The sequence below is a fragment of the Cornus florida genome, unplaced genomic scaffold (genome assembly GCF_030987335.1).
Source record: "Cornus florida cultivar Cherokee Brave unplaced genomic scaffold, ASM3098733v1 CherokeeBrave_3.0.0_Hap2_Chr09, whole genome shotgun sequence".
Classification (NCBI taxonomy): Eukaryota; Viridiplantae; Streptophyta; class Magnoliopsida; order Cornales; family Cornaceae; genus Cornus; species Cornus florida.
This window is the reverse complement of record NW_026775579.1, coordinates 62,162,608-62,173,588: the sequence shown is the minus strand read 5'-3', so window position 1 is coordinate 62,173,588 and position 10,981 is coordinate 62,162,608. Positions and strand designations below refer to the sequence as shown.

At 36.4% G+C, this 10,981-nt stretch overlaps 1 long non-coding RNA gene across 1 annotated transcript; it reads left to right on the top strand.

The window, feature by feature from the left end:
• The first annotated feature begins 234 nt into the window (after positions 1–234).
• Positions 235–10,622, top strand: LOC132274092 (uncharacterized). Its single transcript, XR_009470331.1, has 3 exons — positions 235–2,342; positions 6,691–6,879; positions 10,260–10,622. It is a non-coding gene; the product is annotated as an uncharacterized LOC132274092 (long non-coding RNA).
• The last annotated feature ends 359 nt before the right edge of the window (positions 10,623–10,981 follow it).

The window sequence follows — 10,981 nt, the reverse complement described above, 5'->3', positions numbered from 1 at the left end:
TCTCTCCTTTCTTTCTCTCACTAGATCGAAATAGCTAGTGTAGAATTTACGGTGCTGAAGAAAGCTTGAAGGTCTTTAGTTAATAGGCGGGAAAGGGAAATGCTCACGCGTAACTCAAAATATTGTTACGAGGCACGTGGGGAACATACTATCAAATGAACGACACGTGGTGTCTCTGTTATACATAAAACATGGTTTAGACACTTGGCGCCAAAACTCAAGTCACGACCCAGTCTCCACTGAGTCAATGCATTATAAACCTCATTGGCAGTGTAAAAAAGAAAGACTTTCACTTCTTTCATCGCCAACCCAATTTCTCTACTGTTAAACAAGAAATAAAACAACAAAATCTGTATTCTAAAACCATTTCAAATCTAGATCATCATCACATATATACCCAGCTCCTAAAAATATGTCTGCAACAGTACGAACAAATCTAGTCCCACCAGCAGTTCGACGAAATGCCCCAAAGAATTGGTTCTGCTTCAAGAGCTTGTAGAATTGTCCATGCCCAGAGCTTAATACTTGGTATTGGATCCAGAGGGAAGTTAGGAAATGCCGAGTGTGGCGATATGGACTTCACAGAGAAGACGTTCTACCGCCTTGGGGAAAGAGATATTATGGCTTGGAATTCTGTTTTGTCAATGTACTCGAGGCAGGGTTTGTTGGAACAGGTCATTTCGTCATTCAGGTCAATTTCTTAATTAGTTCACTTATGCAATTGTATTATCTGTTTGTGCTAGATTGATGGAAGTGGAGTATGGGAAGCAAATTCATTATAATGTTATTTAGGCCGGTTTTGAGTTCAATTCCTTTTGTGAAGGTTCTCTTGTTGACATGTATGCTAAATGTAATTCTGTGATTGACGCTCGTCAAATATTTGATGGGGCTGCAAGCCCTGATACAGTTTCTTAGACGGCAATGATTGCAGGGTATGTTCAGATTGGTTTACCTGAACAGGTGCTGAAAATGTTCTAGGATATGCAGGAAATAGGTCGCATTCCTGAGGAGGTGACATTTGTTACTGTCATAAGTGTGTGCGTGGAGATAGGAAAGCTTGATGATGCATGCCATTTGTTTGCCCAGATGCCTCATCCTTGTGCTGTAGCATGGAATGTGATGATTTCAGGTCATGCCCAGAAAGGTTATGATAGGGAAGCTGTCAATATTTTCCATGATATGAGGAAAGCTGGTGTTAAACCAACGCGATCGACATTTGGAAGTGTTTTGAGTGCAATTGCAAGCTTGGCTAATCTTGACTATGGCTTGCAAGTTAGATTCTAATGTTTATGTGGGAAGTTCTTTAATCAGTATGTATGCCAAGGGCTAAGAAGTGGAAGCTTCAAGGAAAATGTCTGATACTCTTGATGGAAAAAAAATACTGTGCTGTTGAATGCAATGCTTGGGGTTTATGCACAGATTGGGTATGCTAGTGAAGGGATAGAATTATTCTCCAAGATGAGGGATTCTGGTTTGCAACCTGACTACCTACACTAGCATTCTTAGTGCTTGTTCTTGCTTGGGAAATTTAGAAATGGGGCGCCAACTACATTCCTTTATTATTAAGAACAAGCTTGAAGCAAACTTATTTGTCGGAAACGCATTGATCAACTTGTATGCTAAATCTGGTACTCTAAATGATGGAATGAAACAATTTGAGCTCCTGATAAATAGAGATAATGTTTTTTGGAATGCAATTATGGTTGGGTACGTGCAGGAAGAAGAAGAGGGTGAGGCTTTTTTTTTTTTTTTTTTTTTTTTTCCTAGTTGGTATTCACACACAGATGCCTTCACTGAAGTTCGAACCCCTGACCTCCCTTTGGGAAGTAGGGGCCTGGTACCGCTAGGCCACAGGTCTGTTGGTTGGTGAGGCTTTCAAACTGATTCAGAGAATGTATTCAGAAGGGATTGCACCTGATTTAGTGTCCTTGGCAAGTATACTCAGTGCTTTTGCGAATCTGCGAGATCTTGAACAAGGAAAGAAAATACATTGTATATCGGTTAAAAATTGAATAGAAAACAGCCTTTATTGTGGAAGCTCTCTTATCGACATGTATGCTAAGTGTGGAGCCATTGGAGCTGGTCATGAAGTTTTCACTTGCATGCCTGAGCAGAGTGTGGTTTCCACGAATGCTACTATTGCAGGATATGCTCAGAATATCTTAGAGAAAGCAGTAAATCTGTTTCATTTTATCCTGGCTGAGGGATTTAAACCGTCTGAAATCACCTTTGAAAATCTGCGACCTGTATGTTAAAACTTGGAAGGCAAATCCATTTTTTTATATAATTAAGGAGGCTTTCATGCAAGTTGGGATTTGTTCCACCATGATGGACAATATATGGTAAGTAATTATATCCAGTTAAAATCTTTTTCCTATTCAAAACTTGTTTCGCTGTTCTTCTATTTCTTAGATCATAACTTCAGTGTTATGACACACCCTATCATATCTTTCGTCACAATATCACATCTCAACTCTTATGGTCACCGGAATACTTATCAAAATGTAGTTTATCCATATGAGAGTTTGGAGGTGATGACAAGTCTATTTTCAACCTCTGTGACCCCTTTACAAACTTTTCCAAAGGGTGGTTGATACCTAAAATTTAGTAATTATCTGAAAAGTGAGAGTTACAGAGTTGAATCCATAGATTGGTTCTGGAGCTCAGCTTCTTAGCATGCCTACCAAATAAGAGGAAATAAAAACTTCTGTAGCCATTAGAATATAACGTGGCATAGCCACTAGGGCTTACATTCACGGCACACAAAGCCCAAAGGGCTACATATCTTTTATTATACTCCCTTAATTTTTGTATACAGCTCACCCTTATTTATAGGTGAAATGAGAAAGACTTGAGGCTGGAGAATAGAAAATACTTACTCTACAAGTATTCTTGCTTCCTGTATTTGTTTCTATACACTTTGTTTTCCTGTTGAGTGTCACCTGGATAGAGTAGATTTTCTTTTATTGAAGTATGAATATCCTGCCTTTCATAGATTTAGCGAAGTTGGTGATATTCACATATTCATGAAATTCCTCCATTGGAATATGAATTCTCTATCATTTTGTTTGTCTTTTTTAATTAGGAAAAATATAAGTGAAACAACTATTAATGAAAGTATTATACCAAAAAAAAAAAAAAAACACTTAAAATTTGTACTTGCCGATAATTATTAGACTGAGGGGTTATTCTGGATAGTTTATACTAAGAAGCTAGGGGTGAGAATGCGTACTTGTGCATGGGAGTATTCACTTTTTAGAACACTGCTTCAACCAAACTGGCCTAAACCGACAATACCTAGCAGTTTGGGGGTCCCACAATTTTTGTGGAGCCCAGCATGCTGTTGTGCCCTAAGTCACATAGAGCGGGAGCAGGAGCGAGAGTAGAAGCGTGAAAGTAAAAGAATTTAAGTCACACGGGGTGGGAATGGGAACGAGAGCATGAAAGCGAGAGTCTGTACAGAGCGTGAGAGAGGCATCAATTTTAGAAGAATTATGTGAGTTAGGTTGTGCCTTGTTGGCTTGGGCCGATTCGGCACAAGAAGCATTTTCCTTTGTAGAAATACAATCAAAACATGAAACCTGGTTCTCATATACTCATCCCGAGATGATATTTGAGACATTTGTTATGGATGAGGTTTGCAGTCGGTGGTTAGTGGTTAATGATGTGTGGCAAGGGATGGGATTCAATGATGGAAGGGATGAACAGCTTGAGGTGGGAAGATTTTGCAGTGAATTTAATGAAATATATGAATCCAAATGTTTATGGTAAAACAAAATTAAGAAAGTCTATTGAGGCTTAGCAGTGATAGGGGTAGGTATTCGTGTTTACACTCATGTTTTACTAGGAATGAAATAGTTGATGGTAGAATTAGGATGATTCGGATGAAGGAGGCGTCCTAGAAATGGACAAGCATACTTGCTAGGAAAGGGAAAAAGGTGATCTCTTCCATATATCAATCAATCGTATAATAATTTCCTTTATAATATTAGTCTTAGCATGAACATGAGCAAAGAAGATATTTAAATGTGCCCGTTGGGAAAAGTGTAATGTCCACATTGAGGGAAATACTAGAGGAAAAGGAAGACCAAAGCTAATGTTACTAGAGTTACTAAAAAAGGATATGATAACATGTTGATTAACTAAAGTTATCGCCTTAAAATAGAGTGGAATGAAAACATATGATTTGTGGAGCTGACTCCAACGAGTTGGGAAAAAGTCTTGGTTGTTATTGCTGTATTAGTTTCAGCGCGTGTATAAATACAATAAAAAATTGGAAATATACAGTCAAAATATAGAAATGAGAAAACAGATACAAGAAAGATAAAAAGCATAAAGAAAGAAGAAATAATAAGCTATATGTAAAAGGACAAGTTGCAAATCTAAAGCATTGTTAAATAAACATTTTATTTATATGTATTTGTAGAAATAGTTTCAACTTTCACATTTCAATTTCTATAAAAGGTTTTGACATTACTTGAAAAGGTCATGATGGCTGCGGTAGCTTGGACATTGCTTGGGAGTCAGAGGGTGCTTTGTTTATCCATCCACCACCACACACCCCCCACACACCCCCCCCCCCCCCCCCCCCCCCCCATTTTCTCAGGAGATGTGCATTCTAGTTAAGTAATTAAAAAAGTTTACTTTCTTTTTTAACAGCAAACATCCTTTCATCCCTTGTTCTTGGAAAACTTAGAAGTTTTTTTTTTTTTTTTTTTTGGTGCTTTATTGATGCTCTTTGTTGGTGCTTTAAAATTGACAAATTGATACTTCTTCCCTAGAAAATGCTCTTTGAATATCCTTCAACTTTTTCCATCTAAAATATTTCCATCAGTATGCATTTTGGGATAGGTCTCTCCCTCTAACATGCACCTTAGGTCAGGCTCTGTCTTATATGTGCATTTTGATTGAATCCAAGTACGTTTAGGTCCAGATTTCAGGAACTATGTCAAGTATCATCCTCCGGAAAACATGATTGATTTCTGCCCATTTTATGTTAATTCTAGCTACAAAAATTGTAACTTATATGCATGATAAAATGAATGAAAGTTCTCAAGGAAAAGAGTATTATAACATATATAAATATGTATGTGTGTGTATAACTTTAGCAAAATAATTGAAGGTTGGTATTCAGGAAAACTATTTTATTTTTCATCTATAGGAAAGTTTGTGTGCTTGCTTGATAATCATAAATACTAGTCCCACCTTTCCCTACTGAAAGCTCAATTATCCTTGATTTGTTCTGAACATATATTGATTTTGAAGTTTCTTATGTGATTGAATTTTGTTATATAGGATTTTACATGTGAGAGTTGATGTTCTGTGCTATAGTATGCATTCAGTGAATTCCTTTCAATAAAGGTATTTATGAAGATTTTACTCAAAGAACATTTTCCTGCTTGCATCCTTGGAAATTTCATCATGTTCTAGTGTTACTGGTTACTAAAACATGTTAAATAATTTTTGGATAAATTACACTTCGATCCCTGAGGTTTGTTCAACTTCAAACCACAGTTTGACCCCCTCCCTATTGAAAAATAAGAGTCTCCCCCTTTCAGATGTCATTGACGGTGTTAACGGACTGAGTGAAATGACAATTATACCCTCACGATTGAATATGCTATTTTTCCTTGACAAGTCAATGTTTCTGAAAAGACTTTAATACCCTTTGTATCACTGAGTCAAGTGTTAGTAAAATCCACTATTGGATAGTGCGTACAAAACAAAAAAAAAAACCATGAAAATTTATTTCTTGACAAGAAATACGTTCGGAAACTACTGAAAAGTATCATAATTGTTGCCCTTCCTATCTTGAAAAGCTTCATACACCAACATTTCTTCCCTGCAAGCCAAGATCTCATTCTCATTTGCATGCAACTTCTTTATCTATATATATATATTTCTCTATATATATCGATTTAGTGAGATTCAGTGATGTAATAGCGAAATGGATGGAGAGAGAGAGAGAGAGAGAGAGAGAGAGAGAGAGAAGGACATGAAACAATGACAGGTCAAAGGATTTTATGATGATTGGGATTTGCTCAACCCTGAGAGGGGAGCTTTGCTGACAAACACTAATTCAAAGATGATTTGATTTAGGAGGTTACAGGTGATGTTTGGAGAGGATATGAGTTCCATTCTTTGGCAATTCATTCTTCTTAATGGATCTTTGCAAAAGTTGGAGATAATTGTGAAATTAAAAAATAAAACAATGGATTCATTTCAAGCAGCTTGAGGAGTCCTCTGTCTTTCTCTTAGCTTGGAGCAGTTTTTATTTTTATTTTTTATTATTCTGGTTTCACTGCAGTTTTTTCTACTGTGAGTTCTAATTGATTAGTGCTAGCCTTTCTCGGTATCAGTCTCTGGCATCTTGTCCTTTGATTCTCCTGAGTCATTGAGTTTGGTTCTGCTGCTGCTTGAAGCCCTGCAGCTATTGGTTTTGTTTGGTCTTGTGAGTTGTAGCTCTTGATTTATATGCTTGCGTTTTTGTTTTCTGTTTGACTCCTGTGTAATAAGTCTTGTTTCTGATAGTTAGTCTTGTTGCTTGTGTGGTAATCCTTGGTTATTCAGTTGTTTTTCTCTAGCTGTTGGTTGAGTTGGGTTCTCCATTAAGCTTGTCATGAATATAAATCTGTGCTGACAGCTTTATCTTTTGCAATTGACACTGTGCTTTCCCAAATGTGTCCATAGAATTTCACTGATGCTCTCTTTTTCGGTAAGCGACTACAATTAGGTTGGTGGAAGGATGAAGCTTGGAATGTCAAATACTGCTGCCTTCAGAACAGCATTAGTGATTTGGGCATCTTGGGTCAAGATTATGGTTCATATGGTATGGACAGAAACTTATATTCTTTCAGGCTTCGAAGCTTCCTGTTGGAGGTATGTTTTTTCTATTATTGCACTCACTGTGAAATCTTCGTAGTACCTTCAAGAAATTATCCAACATTAGATACATATTGAAGTCAAAATTTTAAGTAGAGTTTGCTCCACACGATATACTTCAGTAAATTAAATTAATGTTCATGTAAATGAAAATAACTTTTCTTGCTGCTTGCCACAACATTCTAATTGGATCAAACCATTATTTCCTGAACTCATATACATATGTTCTGCATTTCTTTTCCAAGAACTATTTTCATTGGCAGTGGTAAAACCACAAAAACTAGTCATCTTCTTTTTCCTATATTCTAGTACTCTCTCATCTAAATATCACTGTGACCAAATCCTCCTATCGAGCTTAGCTATTTGACTTTTCTGTAACTCCATCCTTGATTTTGTCACCTTCTTTATCTTTTTCATTTTTTTAACTTATATTAAAAGTCACCAATGGGACCAGTTCACCTTGTAGCCTGTTGGCTTGTGGCTTGATTCCTAGATCACAAGCCAAGATTCAAGACTGGTAGATATAGGGAAAGTCACCAACGGGCCATAATTCCAATGGTATAACCTCCCTACCCTCAAAGAGGAGGGGAGGGGTTTGAGCCCTGGCTTGGGCAGTGTGAGTTCCTGATTTTGTCACATTGCATTACATTACAACTAAGCATCTATGAAAGTTGACTGACATTGATGCTTATTTCTGCACCAGTGTCGAATATATCAGAACTACAAAGTGACTTTATAATCCAGTAATTATCGTTCGGTCTCTTAAATGAATTGCAGTTAAACTAGGCCTAATCTTTTTTAAGAAATTGAGGTTTGAGATCATTTTCAGACATCAAAATGAAGGTGGTGAATAATATGGTGGTTCTTGCAATGGCACTGCATGCCACTCCCATGGGGGCATTCTTGAGTGACACAATGTTTTAACCAATGTTTTTTTATTATGAACACTGCACCAGTAAATATAACCAATGTTTTTGTAGAATTTTCTTTCAATTTTTTAACAATTCAATGTCTAGAAAAGTTTTTGAGTACTTTGATTTCACATTTGGGAAAGATAATCAATTTCCTGAGGAAAGATTAAGCCTCGCGAGCTTTAACAGAAGACAATTATCAATAAGAAAATACAAAACAAAAATTGGCAAGCAATTTAAAGAAGTTTTAGAAACTTATAAGAGGAACAACTACAGAAGTTGGCATATAACAAGTGACAACTAAATAAATTAGCATATATTATATCACTTTTGTTGTTTGGCATTCTTGTCTCCTGAATCCTACAGCACTTAAGTTTTTCCTCCTTTTGACCCCACTCAAGTTTCTCCAATGAAGCATTAGCATATTATTCTAAACATTTTTCTTAATGTCTAAAGAAAAAAGTTCATTTATTTTTGTTAAGCATGAGGAGACATTGGTCTAATTGCACATTTATTTATTTATTTATGTATGTTATTTCTTGAAGTCATATAATGGATATTCACATGTGTGTATGCAAATGTGAATCAAGTACAGGGGGTGGGGGACTGAAATTTTCTATGGGTTTTAAAAAACCACAAGTTAGGGATGCACACGGTTTGGTTTGCACATGTTATAATGTGAACAAGGATGAAATCAATCCCCACTATTTTATAAAAACTAGAAAAAAAACCAGACCGTAGGAATTATTGGAACCGAACCAAACCGAACTGAAAATTTATTTAGGTTTTAGAAACCACAAGTTAGTGATGTGCACGGTTCGGTTTTGAACAAGTTACAAGGTGAAACAAGACCAAATCAGTCCCGGCAATTTTATAAAAACTTTAATCAAGTTGTACTGTAGAACTATTAGAATCGTGCCGAACCGAATTGAACCGTAAAGGACCAGTTTGGCTCGGTTCCACGGTTTTGACCTTTTTAATAATTTGATTTTATTATATTCATTAGTTAATTATACGAGGTTAGAATGGATTATTAATGATGTATAAAATTCTTCTAAATCACCCATTCTCTATTCTAAATATATTGTATGTTTGAACAATGAGTAATGTTATAGAGATGGAATTTATTAAATGAGTGAGGTTGATGTAATGATTTAGGTGTTTGGTTTATGAACACTTTAATAAAATTAGAGATAATCAATTATAAATTTATAATTTTTAAACATTACTCTTAAGAAACAAGGAAAGGTGATGGCCCATGTTTAGCACCAGCTCAGTTGAGTGCAGGAGTTGCCGTTGCTGGTTCAGCTAATCAAGAAATTTAGATTTTAGATAGATAGAAAGATACATATATATATAGAGAGAGAGAGAGAGAGATGATGAATAAAGCTGAAAAATCAGAAAGGGAGTGTCAATAGGCTAGGCAAAGGTAAGCGGGGGTAAGTATTTGGGGAAAACAAATCATTTTTCAAGGCATCTCTTGATCTTTCAATGAGCCACCTAAGCATCCACATGGTGTTGACAAAGCTGCCAAGTAGGCACTGTATCATGTATGCTGCACTGCAAGGGAGATTTGGTTGGATCTTTCAAAGCGTTTTTCTCAATCCAATGCTCCACAAGAGGACATATCTATTTTCACTTATTTTACAAAGCTCAAATCATTATGGAATGAATTTAATTCACTTGTCACTATCCAACCATGCACTTGCGGAAATGGGAAAGTTCTTGTGAAACGACTCCAACAAGATAGGGCAATGGAGTTGTTACAGGGCTTCCACGACTGATATGTGGTACTTCGGAGTCAAATCCTCCTTATGGGGCCTTTTCCAAGTACAACCAAAATTTATTCTCTTGTTCATCAAGAAGAAAAGCGACAAGAGATACATTCTTTGTTGTCTCCAACTCCGGCCAGTTACCACGGCTCTTAATGTCAAGCCACAAACCGTGGAAGCAACTTTAACTGTGATGGTTCATCCGGATAGCAAGCCATGCTACCACTGTGATCGTGATGGTCACACCAAAGATTGTTGCTTCAAAATCGTTAGGTTACCCCCAAAGAAAATTGATGCAGCTACTAAAGCACCCAAATCTAAGGAAAGTGCGACGAACAATACAATAAATTATTGGCTATACTCTCTTCAGGTAGCATCAATTTTAACGCACAGTTAGCAGGTATTGCACTTCCAGTTCCCTCTAATTTAATATGGATTGCTGATATAAGGGCAACAAATCACCTTTGTTATATTTTATCTTTATTTCCTCTAATAAGTCATGTCCAACTCCATCTTCCGTAACACTTTCGGATGGTCAAACCATGCATGTTGGAACCATTCATCTTTCATACACTATTAAGCTTGAGAATGTTTTCTCTATCTCATCACTCAAGTTTAACCTTTTATGTATGAGTCAACTTGCAAATACCGATAATTGCTTAGTGACTTTTTCTTCTAATCATGCTTTTTCCAGGACCCGTCAATGAAGAGGACAATTGGACAAGGTAACATTCATGAGGAGCCATACTACTTTTAAGCGGCTTCGGCAATGGCAGTCGTTGAACCCGCCGATTGATCTTTGGCGTTGGCAGCTTGGGCATTTATCTTATCGTACTCTGCAAAATTTAATTAAGGATGTTTATTATGTATCTTGTTCACATAATAAAATTTGTGAAATTTGTCCACAAGAAAACACAAGGACATTTGTCGTTTCCTTCCAATTCTATCACTACTGGTAGACCTTTTGCTTTAATTCATTGTGACATATGGAGTCCTTTTTCTCAACCATTCTTTAAATGGTTCTTGTTATCTGTTAACATTTGTTGATGAATTTAGTAGATGCACTTGATTTATCTTGTGAATGTCAAGTCTGAAACTAAAAAAAAATTTGCAATTGTTTTTTTGAGATGCTTAAGACTCAATTTCATTCTTAATTCAAGCAGTGGTGGTTTTTTTTTTTTTTTTTTTTTTTCAACATATACAACAAGTTCGATCAAATAATGGTTCCGAATTTATTTCCAATGATATGCTTCTATTTTATCCGACCATAGCGTCATTCATCAACTTAGTTGTGTTGCCACTCTACAATAAAATGGTGTGGTAGGGCGCAAGTATCGTCACCTTCTTGAGGTTGCTTATGCTCTCCATTTGTAGGCACACTTACCTTTAAAATTTTGGGTGAGTGCGTTCTTACAT